This window comes from Hylobates moloch, unplaced genomic scaffold (genome assembly GCF_009828535.3).
Source record: "Hylobates moloch isolate HMO894 unplaced genomic scaffold, HMol_V3 SCAFFOLD_17, whole genome shotgun sequence".
NCBI lineage: Eukaryota > Metazoa > Chordata > Mammalia > Primates > Hylobatidae > Hylobates > Hylobates moloch.
Window position 1 is genome coordinate 73,237,191 of NW_026652292.1, and position 15,689 is coordinate 73,252,879.

A 15,689-nucleotide genomic window follows, 5' to 3' on the forward strand; every position below is an offset into this window, starting at 1 on the left:
TATAAAATGGTGTTTGGCTTTCTTTGATCTAAAAACTAATAAAAATAGGTGCTAAAGGAAATTTCTCAGTAAGACGGCACCAAGGACTATAAAGACCACTGCTGATGTCCCCACATTTAAAACAAAAGATCAATTTCTTAGAAATTATATACTTGGTTTATCTTCCACTTTCCTTTCCCTCAAAACTAAAAGTCTTTTAGCACAGGTACCACCCCTAGAATTTCTGGTAAACCAGCACCAGCCTGAGGATCACATTCTCATCAAAGGGTGGAAAGAAGGAAAACTCGAGCCAGCCTGGGAAGAACCTACCTTGTGTTGCTAACCACCGAGACTGCTATTCATATAGCGGAAGGGGGATAGACTATCACACCCGAGTCAAGAAAGTGCTGACCCTTCCAAAGTCGTGGGCCGTAGTCCCAGGGGAAAACCCTACCAAATTAAAGCTAAGAAAAATCTAACTCTCTTTTATCTGTTCTATGACTCTTCTTTCCTCACTCTATTGCTGACCATCTAGTTATTAACATAACCAAGTCAATTTTGCCTCAAACTATTGCATTTGATGCTTGCCTTGTTATACCCTGTGGGGACTTGCTAAGTCAAAGACAGCTCTCTATCTCAGAAAAGTACCTCTGTCCCTCCTGACTTTCCTCAGACTGGGCATTAGTGAATTGGGACCATTTAATCTGGGGAGATTTCAATAAAGACCCAGTGTCAACCAGAAGTCTTGGCCCCCGATGTAGAGCTTTTATACTGTAATTGGTCCAACATTCTGTGGACCACTAAAGAGCAAGGATGGAATGGCCCAACCAGTTTTTGTAATTTCCTAAAACCATACATTCATTTTACTAGAGGGACAGCCCTCCCCCACCACACACACACTGTCAGCTAAACCAGTACAAAGCTATACAGGTTATTATCTTGAACCCTCAAAGTTCTTCTTCCCCTTTTCTAAGCCAATTCCCTTCTTTAAGCTGGTTTTATGGTATGGGGGTCTGAGGTTTCAGGGACAGACCTTACTGGATTCTTTGAAATGTGTTTCTTCGATCCCCCACCGCCTGCACCTTCCTCTTCTTCCAAAACCTCTCACAACAGAACAATTGCTTCTCCATTTAACGACAAGAGCAAGATAGCTATCATAGAAGTTAAAGACTTAAAACAAATTTTGGCAATTAAGACAGGATACCAAGATGCAAATGCCTGGTTAAAATGGATCAAATATTCTGTGCACACATTAAACAAAAGCACATGGCAGGCCAGAGGCCCAGATTGTCCCCTTTCCACTAGGGTGGTCCTCCAGTTGACCAGGCATGGGCTCCATGGTAGCTCTTTTCCAGAATTCTACAGCCTGGAGTAACAAGTCATGCCACACTCTCTCTCTGCTATATCCCAAAGTCTGGTACCCTGTGTGTCAGCCCCCAAGTGCCATCTAGCTTCCGTCTCCCAACACTAAGTTCACTTTGTGTCTCTCACGACAGGGAGGAAACTTAGCGTTCCTTGGAGACCGGAAGAGATGCAGTGAGCTTAAGAATTTTCAGGAGCTTATCAATCAGTCAGCCCTTGTTCATCCCCAAGCAGGTGTGTGGTGGTGTTGTGGTGGACCTTTACTGGACACTCTGCTGAATAACTGGAGTGGCACTTGTGCTTTAGTCCAATTGGCTATCCCTTTCACCCTGGCATTTCATCAACCAGAGGAAGGAAAAATAAGACATCATAAAGCGAGAGAAGACCTTTATGGGTCTTTTGACTCTCATGTCTATTTAAATGCAGTTGGAGTCCCATGGGGTATACCAGATCAATTTAAAGCCCCAAAATCAAATAGCTGCAGGATTTGAGTCAATATTTTGGTGGGTGACAATTAATAAAAATGTAGATTGGATAAACTACATCTACTACAACCAAAAACAATTTATTAACTACACTAGATATGCTATTAAACGAATAGCTGAGCAATTAGGGGCTACTAGCCAGATGGCTTGGGTAAATAGGATAGCCTTAGACATGATATTAGCAGAAAGAGGAGGAGTTTGCATCCTGATTAAAACTCAATGTTGTACCTTCATCCCAAACAACACCACCCCTGATGGAATTATAACAAAGGCATTGCAAGGTCTGACTGCTCTGTGCAGTGAGTTAGCCAACAACTCAGGGGTAAATGACCCCTTTACAGGATGTCTAGAAAAGTGGTTCAGTAAATGGAAAAGAATAATAGCCTCAATTCTTACTTCCCTCGCAGCCATAATGGGTGTACTTATTCTTGTTGGGTGCTGTGTCACATCATGCATCTGTGGGTTGGTGCAGAGGCTCATAAAAATGGCACTTACTCAAACCTCCCTTAACTATCCTCCACCTTATCCAGAGAAGCTTCTTCTTTTGTAAAATCAAACAGAACAACTAAGCCAAGACATGTTAAAGAAGTTTGAAGAGAAAGAATTGTAAGGAAATGCAAGAGGAGGGGTTCTTAGATATGAGTTCTAAATTTCTCTTCAAAGAACCAATATGTCAGTTTGTTCAATTCTTTACCTTCTACTTTAAACTTAACTTCCTCATAAAGCAACCTTTTTCAATTACCTGCTCCACCCTGACTACATTCCAATTACCTACTCCACCCTGACTCATTCCGATTACCGGTTCCACCCTGACTCATTCTGATTACCTCTTCATTCTCCACCCAGACTCAATCCGATTTCCTGCTCTGCTATAACCATTTTTCCTGCCAAACCACTCACCCCGTCACTCTCTTTAAATTAGCCAATCAGAATTAGTTTATCCTGTGCAGTGTAACCCTAGCCAATAAGGAAATGAAACAGCAGTAGGGGCCACATGCATCAGGGATAAGAACCCCTTCCCCTCCCTTATCCAAGTGTGCACTCACCATTGCTCCATTTTTAAGGGTGCACCCTTCTATAGAAGTACATTGCCTGGCTGAGAATTAAAAAAAAAATTTTATATTAAAGTGCTATTTCTTTGCAGCAATGAAACTTTATTTATAACAGTCATATTATTCTGAAGTCCATACATCAGTAGGAAGTATAAGAGTGGCTTATGTAGGTAAATAGGTGGCTGTTATTTTCTTCTGAAGTTTAAGTTGTATAGCTTCAGTTTGCAGCGCTTTAAGAAAGCACAGCCTAATTTTTAGTAATGTAAAATCAGGAAAAATCGGTTAAAAAAACGAAATGAAAGAAGAAAAAAATGGAAACATTATTTTGGAGACTTGTAGCCAGGAAAAATATTAGAATTCCGTTCAAACTGAAGAAAATAATAAAAATTGAAAAACATTAGGCAAGACTAGAGTCTAACAACAGGTGCACTATAATGTATTTTGAAATATAGTTTTTTCTCTCTCCAGTCCTATTTTCACTAAAGACAAATTATAGGACAAATCCACTTGCAAAATAAGTTTTAGTCTTATTATTCTTGGCCATAGTATTTGTATAAAGTCAGCAAGAATAATTATTTGCCATAATGGCTCCTGTATTTTTGTTTATAAACTGGCTTTGCAGGAACATTATTCCATAAGGAATCTTAGATTCAACTTTAATGCCTTAAGTCCAACCAATTTCTGTGAACACGGGTATTAACTGGATGAATGCCTTACTTTGAAGTCCCAAGAAAATCTGGGGCTCCTGGGCCTGTTAGAGAGTGACATTCTTTACTTACTATCGGCCAGGAACCTGTATAGGGACTGTGTAGATAAGGTGTGAGGCCAGGTTTACCAAGGTGCTTTTGTTAGCTCTATAAGTTAATTTAATTCCTTCAAGGAGCTTGTATCTGAAAGCATGTCATTCTAGTGAAAACTTCAGTAAAATAACCAATTGTGTCCTGTTACAAGATAAAACGATTCTTATTGCACTTATGCAAATAACTATATTACCATAGTTAAGAATACCCATAACTAGATACCAAATTTTGGAGAAATCAGGTAGAGAGAAATATGCTTCAAATTTTGTTTATAGAAGTATACTTAATTGCTAAAAGCTATAAATAACTCAAAATAAAAGTTTCCTTGGCCCTGAAAAACAAAGGATCAGCAGCATTTTAAGCAAAAAGTCATGAAAAGATTATTTCTGTCTTCTATAATTTCAGTCCACACAGTTAACTCTTGTTCTCCTTGATATTCATGGACATTTCAGCTCTCCATGGGCATCATCAAAGTTTTTTCTCTGTTCTAGTGTCACAATCTCCAAAGTTATCAGATACCTGCATTCAGGAGCACCTGCCAGAATCCTATGCTGATTATAAAACCACTTTTTGAAAAGAATAAAAGTCAAACAACTGTAGATGACAAAAGTCTTGGAACAGGCATAAAGATACAACTGATAAGAATATTTGGTTACTTCTGTGGCATACAACAGTTTTACCTAATAAGCATAATTACTACTAATAACATATGCTAAGGCATGTCAGAATCATTGGAAAATCATACAATTCTGGAACACATGCTAATAACATATTTAATTCAAAGAAGGTTAAACACTGTTACATATGTGGCAAGATTTTCTATATTATTTTATTATATATCAGATAAGCCAGATATGTATTTTTGGGACATCAGGAGACAAATATCAAAAATTAGTGAGGACCTAAGTAAGAATTTGATTTTCAAAGTTTTCCAGATATAAAACCTTTAAAACATTTGATATCACAAAATAGAATCATGGGTCATTTTAAAATAAGTCATTCATTTAGCTAAAGTGATAAAGATTTCCCAAAAAGGGTGAAAAACTTTATTCTTTGAGAGAGGAGACTTAATTTCTCACAAAATAAGCCCTAATAAAGACAGCATGAGGCCAATTAAATTTGTTTTTAAATTTTTATAAACAATCTTTAAACTTTAATCATCTTGACCATATGATACAATTTTGTAAGCCTTTTTATAATCTTTAGAACCTTTTACTAAGGAGTGGGTTGATGCTTTAAGAAAACCTTGTTAATCTGACACAGGCACTCATATGCTGGCTTGCATCAGTGTGCCTTTGACACTAACAGTTAATTTGTAGACACATTGAACTTACTTTATCTCTTAAAATCATCTGTTATAATCTTACATGCCCACTTCTGCAACAGTCTTTGGACCTTGAGGAGTTAAATAGTTTTAATTTCTTGCCCTGTGTCTCACAAACACAGTTTATTTTGATTGGCATTTTCTAGCAGGTATGAAGATGAGGCTTTAACCACTGTCACTGTTTAAGATTTAGCAGGACTAGTTGTCCTTTATAGACCCAGGAGCAAAGCCCTGTAACTTAATGGCACAGTGACTTTAAAAGCATATATAGAAAGTTACAAAAATGTAATAACCTTAATTAATTTTTTATTCTCATTTTTTTTCTAAGCAAAGTAAAAGCTAATAATAATGGCATAGGAATTATTTTGATAAAGCATAAATCTGTTATTAGGCCAGTTACCCAAAGGCAAAAGAAAAGACCTTCAGCAGTACTACTGCTCTTCCCTATGGGTAGTCCACTTAAATAACCTGCAAATCAAAACTTATGAAAATGATATTTGAATTAGTTAGACAGAGGAAGAGTGTTTCCTGGGTCATAAGCACAAATTTTCAGATTCATAGAACAAATTAAGCCAAAAGCAAATAATATTATGTTAGAACAAAACATTTCCTTTAGACCTTTAAGATAAAACATTTTTGGCATCAGGCTACAGCAAGCAGTTAGAACCCAAAGTGGGGAAAAAATACTTAGAGGAGCTGAAAATGAGTTGAGGGATAGAATTATTATTTCAGACATTTTGTAAGGGGAGAGAAAGCTGAAACAGATAAATTTGAACTTTGCATTAAAAAATAATATCCAGTAAATTTTTTAAGAATAAAGCACTACCTTAAGAAAATTGCTTTGTTCTAACCAATTCTTTATTGTATACATGTTCTTTTAATAGCAAACCCAATCTCTAGAAAGACCATTATAATTTCCCTTTAATTATAGACGACTTGATCATATAAGTTTTTTTTTCCCTAAAGTTCCCTTATTATGATTTATACAAACTGTTTATTACATGCTTGGACTTTCTGGTTTGTTCTGAACATCCCTCTTTCTTAAACAACCAGTCATTTTATTCTAGGACAAAAATTTACCTTATGAGATGCTTTCTCATATAAATTATTTTTCTTTAAACTTTCTTAACAAAAATACCTCTGTATTTCTATAACGTTCTTTACATCTCTCTTTTTTCCTGGTTCCTTTTACCTTGTGTTATATATAACATTTGAATAAGCTTTGAAGTAGACAAACAATATTCACCTTTTAACAAGACCACATATTTTTTAAGAAAGAATGTTTTCCTACATGTATACATTTTTCAATTGAAAAATATCCATTTAATGAAGTGTCTATTATTTAATTGAATATAAGTTTAGATTCTAAATTATGACGTTTGTCTACAAGTACTTATTTTGTTACATTTCCATAATTATTTTAATAGTTTACCTAGATTATTTATGAAACCTGCAATAGTTATCATTTAATGTTACTTTCAACTATTTTATAGCTTGTGGATTTCAGGTGTTTACCTAAGTGAGAATCTTAAGTTTAGATATATGATTATTTTACAAAATAATTCAAGTTTTAGCTATTTTCATTAAACCAATATTAATGTCTTATTTATCAAAAATTACACAAGCAAAGGTCATTCTGTTTTGGTCTGGGTTTATATTTTAATAACCCTTATTTCAAATTTTGACCCCTTACAGTATTTGGTAGAGATAAGTATGAAGTCTCTTGACTCCAGAAAAGGAGCTGTACAGCAAAACATTGGATCTCAACTAAATTAGGGAGATTAAAGATTCTCTGGAGAAAGTGGGGGCTCCCAGGCTTCAGCAATTTGTCCTATTGATTTGAGCCATGAAGATAGCTCAAGTTGGTACCAAGCACTGATAGGAGATTTGCCAAAGGTTAGGGCCACCTCCACTCAGAGTTTCTTCCATTTGTCACCAATTTGTGAACCCAAAATGTCTGAGACAAGTCTCAGTCAATTTAGAAATTTTATTTTGCCAAGATTAAGGTGGTGTTAGAAACAAATGCTTGTTCTTTGGTGCCAAAAAGAAGAACTGAGCAAAGACTTGGAACCAACCCAAATGTCCAACAACAATAGACTGGATTAAGAAAATGTGGCACATATACACCATGGAATACTATGCAGCCATAAAAAATGATGAGTTCGTGTCCTTTGTAGGGACATGGATGAAACTGGAAAACATCATTCTCAGTAAACTATCGCAAGGACAAAAAACCAAACACCGCATGTTCTCACTCATAGGTGGGAATTGAACAATGAGAACTCATGGACACAGGAAGGGGAACATCACATTCCGGGTACTGTTGTGGGGTGGGGGGTGGGGGGGTGGGGACAGCATTAGGAGATATACCTAATGCTAAATGACGAGCTAATGGGTGCAGGAAATCAACATGGCACATGGATACATATGTAACAAACCTGCACATTGTGCACATGTACCCTAAAACCTAAAGTATAATAAAAAAAAAAAAAAAAAAAAAAAAGAAGAACTAGTGCCCCAAGAATTTTTCTCAGCAAGGTAACTTTACTTCTATAGAAGGGTGTGACTTGCGGATGGAACAATGGAAAGAGAATACCTGCACAAGGGAGGGGAGGGGGTTCTTATTCCTGACGCAGGTAGCCCCTACTGCTGTGTTGTTCCCCTATTGTCTAGGGTTGGATCACACAGTCTAAGCTAATTACGATTGGTTATTTTAAAGAGAGAGGGGTACGAGTCAGAGTGGTGGGGTGAATAGTTTGGCAGGAAGGACAGTTACAAAACAGGTGACTCAGGATGAGTCAGGATGGAGCAGGTGACCAGGGGTGACTCAGGTCAAAGCAGGTGACCAGGGGAACAAATGTGAATTACTGATTGGAACTGGTGGGAAAGTTGTTTACTGAAACTAGAGGCAAGAGGACGAAGAGAACCAGGAAGTTAAACTTTAAAATGGAGAACAAAGAATAAGAGAGCTGAACATACTGACATACTGATTCTGTGAAGATAAACTTGGAATTCACTATATTTAACAGTGGTAAGGACACAGCTTGCTTTACTTATATTTTAGGGAGACATGAGACATTAATCAATATATGTAAGATGTACATTGGTTCTGTCTGGATTGGAGGGACAAGTTGAAGCAGGGAGGGAGCTTCCAAATCATAGGTAGAAAATAGATGAATGGTTGCATTCTTTTGAGTTTCTGATTAGCCTTTAGCTGAATACACAATTTACAGGAATAGCCACTTGTGCCATAGTCTAGCTTAGTGAAACAATAGGGTGAAGGAAGCAATTGGATATGCATTTGTCTCACGTGAGCAGAGGGATGACTTAGAGTTCTGTCAGTCCTTTGTCCACAAGGAATTTACTTGTGGGCTAATTGTGAGAGAGATATGTAGGTTCGTTCATCCTTCCTTCCTTCCTTCCTTCCTTCCTTCCTTCCTTCCTTCCTTCCTCCTTCCTTCCTTCCTTCCTTCCTTCCTTCCTTCCTTCCTTCCTTCCTTTTCTTTCTTTCTCTTTTCTTTTCTTTACTTTTCTTTTCTATCTTTGTAGCTATCTTATTTAGGAATAGAATGAGAGGCAGGTTTGCCCAGGGCAGTTCCCAGGCTGACTTTTCCTTTTGGCTTGATGATTTGGGGGTCCTGAGATTTCTTTTCCTTTCACATCTTCAAGTCACAGAGTCAGAGCAGTTTGATGTGGCTCAGAGAGTGAGTTGGACCAGGTAAACCCAAATTACCTTTCTTGCACCTAAATTCTACAGAATCGCATGAGTAACCTCTGCTTCTTCTGTAAAACTTTCCTGCTATTGAGGCTCTATTGATGACTCAGTCCTCAGCCTAAAAAGCAGTGCATGGTTCATTGTCAAATACTCAATTCTGTATTTTATTCAATCATTCACTGTTGCTGTGTTAGTGTGACTCCTGTATCTTCCTCTAAATCGCAAGGGGTTTTGTCTTTTGAAGGCCTGGATATTGGCTTTGTTGACCAGATATAAATGGTTGTATATGTTATTTTTTTTTATAAAGGGCATTTTCAATTGAATATTGTCAGCAGCACTCTGATAATTGGTTTCAGCTGCATTGTTTATTTTCTGTCACCCTTAAATTGTTGTTTTTTTAAATCTGTTTTTGTCCTCAGAATACTTACAGAATCTTAGAACTCTCTCCCTTGCTAGTAACACCCATACAGTGGTTTGTTTAAACATTTAGTAATTGCTAGGGAGATGGCAGCATCCTTACATCTCAAAGAATCTCACAGTAAAGGGTCTGTTAGTGTCTTGCGTCCTCATCATTAGATTCTTCCAGTTAAAAATCAAACCTAAAAGGTACTTCCCACTTTGCAGAAGTTCTAGGAGGAAATCCCGTTGAGACCATGTTGGTAGCAAGAGTAAGTTTCAGATAATTTGTTCACTTCTTGTTGTGTGTGGGTTTTTTTTTTTTTTTTTAGATTTTATAGGCCTTTTATATTTTCATGTCTTTTAAAACATATGCAGGCCACACTGATATAATAAGATGTATTCACAGACCCTGAACTCTGAACTCTGGCAGACCTGGCCCTCATTCTGGTACTTCCACTTACTAGCTTAGTGACCTTGACAGGGCCCTTAGTATCTTTGAACATCACTTTTCTTTTTCTTTTTTTTTTTTTTTGAGACGGAGTCTCGCTCTGTCGCCCAGGCTGGAGTGCAGTGGCGCAATTTCGGCTCACTGCAAGCTCCGCTTCCCGGGTTCTCGCCATTCTCCTGCCTCAGCCTCTCCGAGTAGCTGGGACTACAGGCGCCCGCCACCACGCCCGGCTAATTGTTTGTATTTTTAGTAGAGACAGGGTTTCACCGTGGTCTCGATCTCCTGACATCGTGATCTGCCCGCCTCAGCCTCCCAAAGTGCTGGGATTACAAGCGTGAGCCACCGCGCCCGGCCGAGAACATCACTTTTCTAATCTGTTAAAAATGCGAAGAACAATAGCACAATCTAGCAGAATTGTCATGCATATTCAGTGAGTGGGTGTGTATTCTCTTTGTATTCAGTGAGCATATGAAGTGCTCAGTGCAAACTTAGAATTAAAAAACCAGTGAATGATGGCAATTTGTATTATGACCATCATCATATAGGAAATTGAAATTAAGAAAAGTTGTCTATACACAATATTTCTGTATACCCAAAGATGACTATTACTATGTTGTTTATAAAATTAAATAGTAAATAAAAATCCAACTGACCAGTGTTAGAATGAAGAATATACAAGACAAGATTGTGTATTAAAAATTATATCTATAAATACTTAGAAATAATATACAAGTGTAGTTTCCCTTTGCAGTTAAGTCAACAAAACAGAAGATAAGATTTAATATGTAGCTTGAGGCTAACAAAGTACATACATATCTTCCACACATATAAGCATGGCATATACAAGCTGCTGGTGACGGCAGGAATAAAGCTACGTGACCTGGAGGCTTTGCTGACAGCACTAGCAGAAGAGAAGCAGCAGAGAGTGGCTTACCTGAGCATTTGCATATCAGCACATTGAGAAGAGAGGAAAAATATAGGAAACAGTGAAGATGCAGGCCTCAGCCTAATGGTCAGGAGCCATTAGTACCACTTCTTTATCTTGCTAAGGCATTTTGGGCAAGCCCAAATAGGTTCCTCAATGGACCGATTCGCTCTTCTGTAGAAAAAAGGTCACATTAGATTAAAGGGCATGAATGAAGATGATAGCAACCAGACTTTCCTAAGGGCCTACTAAGTGTCATGTAAGTTTCATATTTTGCCTGAAAGGTGGCTGCCATGATTCCCTTTTTATAGATGAGAAAGACTCAGAAAAGTCAGGAAAATGTCTAGGTTTGCACAGCTAGTATTTTGGAGAGCTGAGATTTGCACGTAGTTGTATTACATCCCAAAATTTACAGTCTTTTTTTTAGGTCATATTACTGTGAATATAGGAATCTCAGAATGAGGGAGCAGGATAGAAGAGGATATATTACTCAGCTAAACACTTAGGGAAAGAAAACCAGTACGAAGCAAAGGAAGATATTAAAGAACCACATGCTTTCTTCTGGATCTTTCTTTCCCGAGTTCTCTGGCCTCTCTTCCTGCTGTATTCTAACCTGTACCTGAGGCCTGAGCAAACTTTCTCAATCAAGGTCCTGGTCGTCTCACTACCTTGCTCTAAAATTTCCCCACTACTCACGAGGAAATTTCTTAGAGTAGCATTCAGTATCCCCTCACTCTGGTGTTACCACATACCCCTCCCAGCATTAACCCCCTTAGTCTTAGACCCAAATCCCTCCTCTTGGCCTGACTGGTCCTCCAACATACCCCAGCATGTGACATTTGACTATATTCTCTTTTTTGCTAAGGCTTTTACCTGTAACATCTTTCCACCCTCACCACCACCCTTTGAACCTATGCCCCTTTTCTGCAAGCTTCAAAAGTTTAGGTTTTAATCAAAAAGCCCTCCTAGTTCTTCTCTGTAAAAATAAGAAAGGAACCAGGATCCCATAAATGTGGATGTGTCAATAACTAGGAGATACAGAGAATCTTTGACTTCAAGAGGCTTATAGGTTTGAAAGCCAAAAAAAAAAGAAAAAAAAGAAAAAATGCTGAAAGCATCAAAGAAACACAGCAGGTTAGAAGACGTATAGACAAATTTTATTATGGGGTTGAATACTTCAAACTTCTGTTGTTAGTTACAGTGTATTGCTTATAATGGTGATGTATAATGATATATAAATTTATGTTAATTAATTTCATAAATCTATTGATTCATGTGTATGTTTTTAATGTATAAACTATTAGTACATTTGTGTTTATGTGGTTTTACAGCTTGTAGACATGAATAATACATGATTTTAATTTGAATCTTGTTTTAATACTACGAAAATACTTTTTATCTAGGGAATATACCATAATAAGAGTGATTCTTTATATTTTAAAAGCTCTTTATAGGTATTAATTTTTTTAAGTTTATTATCTTATTTGATACTTGAAGTACTGCTTAGAAACACTTAAGGTAGTAAAAAAATTCGAGGTTCAGAGAGGTTAAGTGATTTTTCCTAAGCTGCACAGTATCCAAGGCCCAAGATCGGAATATCCGATAAGCAGTTCCATTACCTCTCTATAGGTCACAATATTTCTTTTATAAGAAGAAAGTGGATGATTTAAAGTTTAAGGCTTTGATGTTTGTCAGTCTATTCCTAGAAGGTGGGAGGTGGGGGGTGGAGCTCCTTTTCTTGCTTATTGAATTTATTATTTTTGTTATTCTAAATTATGTAATAAGAATAGAATTTTTCTTCACTGATTCCCTTTCTTCTTGGTGAAAGTTCATTCTATATTAAGCAGACATCTTTTTGATAACTGTGCCATTTGGTTTTATATTCCTTTTAGTTATATTTATATTCCTAAAAGCCAAATTTATCAACAGCTACAAATAAAATCACCATCATCGTCATTCACAATATTACTTTCACCAAGTGAAAAATATAAGCAATGGCTTGGCTGAAACATATTGATCATATTTCTTTGGAAAATCATGAAACTTCCTCTGAGACACACTATTTGTCATAACTGTATTTTTAGCCAAGAATAATGAATAACTGATAAAATGAAATATGGTAGGACATAATTGGCAAATGGAGAGCATTTTGCAGAAATCACTCAAAGTATGTTGAATTTCATTTCTTGTCATGGTTTATTTAACACTAGCTGAGTGCTTAGAGTCATGCACAAAAGATTGATGATCTTTTAGAGCAATTCCTAAGTGTAATATTATGTCTTAAAGAATTATGTCACTCTCTTTAAGGGTGCAGAGAAAGATGTTAGGAGGCATCAATAACAATTCAAGAATTACTAACCATCTGCATTTTGTAAATCAAGTAGACAGAGGGTTTCCTCACATATTCCCTAAAGGAATTACATGATCCCGAAAGACATTTACTAAAGTATTTGTATAACTGTACAGTTTGTTATTGAAAGGTAATGACATTGTGAATAACCCAATAGGTCCCAAGAAGAAGAATGAGATAGAAATAATACAAGGATCTACACAGGGGAGAATTTTTAACTTTGATGCTGACATTGATGTTTCAGTTGCTGTTTCCTGAAGAATCATTTTTTTTTTTTCTAGATGGGGAAGTCATAAATGTTCTGTCTACTAAGTGTTGTTCTAAATAGTTCTACTGTGTCCTAACAAAATGTATGAGACTCTCTCAGTACATATGTTACCTCTAGGAAAAGATTTAGTCATTGAGAAGCTTTAGCTCTTAGAAATTTGAGAAGAATTTAATATTTGTCTTAAGTGTCCTGCCTGCTTTCTATAAATGGTTCTCATCATCCTTTCCTTTTTTTTTCTTTCTTCCTTCTTTTCTTTTTGTTTGTTTTCTTTATCTGTTTTTTTCCAGGCAGTATAGTATTGTGAAATTAGTACAGGTTTAAAGTCAGAAAACTTGATTGGGGTCCCAGATCTAGGATTCATTAGCTTTGAAGCTATGGGAAAGTAAGTTGGCCTCTCCGTGTCTCCGCATTTTTGTGGATAAAATGGGGAGGGTAAGAGTACCTATGAGCAATGCTTAAAAAATGATACAGAATAAGCCCTCATGAGAAGTCAGATATTATTAAACTTCTTTATTTGTCTGAATCAGAGACTTCTCTTGAAAAATAGGAAAATATATGAGGATGCTCCATGACTTATGGTGGCATTACATCACAATAAGCTTATTGTAAATTGAAAATATTATATATTGAAAATGCATTTAATATACCTAACCTACAGAACATCATAGCTTAGCTTTACCTATCTTAAATGTGCTCGGGCCACTTACATTAGCCTACAGTTGGGGAAAATAACCTAAGATGAAGCCCATATTACAGTACATTGTTGAATGTCTTATATAATATATTAAATACTGTACTGAAAGTGAAAAACAGAATGGTTTTACAGATACTTGAAGTATGGTTTCTACCAAATATACATTATTTTAACATTATTGTAAAGTTGAATAATTGTAAGTTGAGCCACTATAAGTTGGGGATTGTCTGTACTCCTAAGCTTACCTAGTTGCTATTGCATCTAATCAAAAAAGAGAAAGAAGCCTGAAGTGTTTTGGTAAAATAGTTTTATCTTTTTGGGGAGGAGTTTGGTTTAGTGTATTGAATTCAGAGAAATTGAGTTTGAATCCAGACCAAAAAAAAAAAAAAAAGAAAAAGAAATAAATTTATCTCTGAACGAACTATTTGACCCAGTTGAAATGCTCTGAGAATTACAACAATAACTTTTATTTATCAGGGTCCCTGTGGAACTCCAAATGACGTAGTTTGTGTAACTTTACCACTTTTTAGAATGGCAAAGGGGTATTTTAATGTTAGTGGTATCACATTTACTAAGAGAAAAACATTTTCATTTGTCTCATTTTTATTTGTTTTTAGGAAAAAAGTACAGATATTATGCTTACCTTTCCAGACACTTACTTGGAAATGGTGCTTTTTTTCTAATGAAATGGACTTAAAGGCTCTACTCTATTGCATACAGAAAGACGAATCATAATTCAGGAGGTAGTAGTCTACCAATCTGTCTCTTAACTGCCGTGGAGGTCACAGACTAGAGACGTACATGGATCCTTTCTTCAAGGATTGAAAAGTGTTGAGGGAGAAATAAGTCTACACGCACACACACACACATACACACATACATACACACACATACACACTCTCTCTCTCTCTCTCTCTCTCTATAACATCATCTTCAATAAGGTATGCACCTGGCTAAAAGAAAGTTACAGATAGTTGTTAGAGGGGCTCAGAGAAGAGGAAAATGTCAGTATATGGTAGAAAGGTTTCATGACATTTGAACTGTGAGGTAAATACTAATTGGATTGAATCTTGTGACAATGGGAGAAAGACAAGCAGAAAAGTATTCAGAAAATTATGGTAAAAGTGTTGGAGGGTGTTGACTGAAAAAGAAAAGGAAACATATAGGATAAAGAAAAAATTTTATTAGACTAGAATCATATATATTGTTGGAAAATTGAGTAAGTTTAAAAATAGATAGGCCTAGGAAGCTGGACTTTATCCAGAAGACATGGGAGAGCTTCTATAAATATTAAAGCCAGGGTGTGACATCAGAACTGTGCTTTAACAAGATATCCTGTTTTTATCCAAGTTCTAGTATAACCTTTGGAGCTGTTGGTGACTCTCAAATAAGAATCAGCCTGTCATGACAGCCTTCTTCTGTGAAGAAAGAGCCCTGGGCTCTCCTACTCCTTTCCTTCCCCTGCATTCCTCTGCACACAAGACTCCTTGCCTTTCCCTCTTCCCACTTTTCTTCCCACTCTTGTTCTTCTGTTTCTTTCTATACCATCCACCAAGAATATCCTTAGCCATCTCACAACCTTTACAGCTCAGCTCCGTGCTCTGCAATGCCTTCTCAGATTCTCAAGAGAGATCCCTCTGCCTACTCACTTGCATTGGCCTGAAGCTGTTTCCAAAACTCTGCAGTAGCAAGGGACACATTATAGGCAGTGTACCAATTTGTTTGCACACCTGTTTCCCCCAAAGTAGTGTGAGGTCCTCAATGAACCATTTTTATCCTTTCTTGTAAGCTACGTTACTTCCCTTTATCACTAACACTCTCAATCTTATAGTCATGAGGTATAATGTTGCTGAAATTGAGCGTCAGAAAGTCTTATTTGAAATAATTG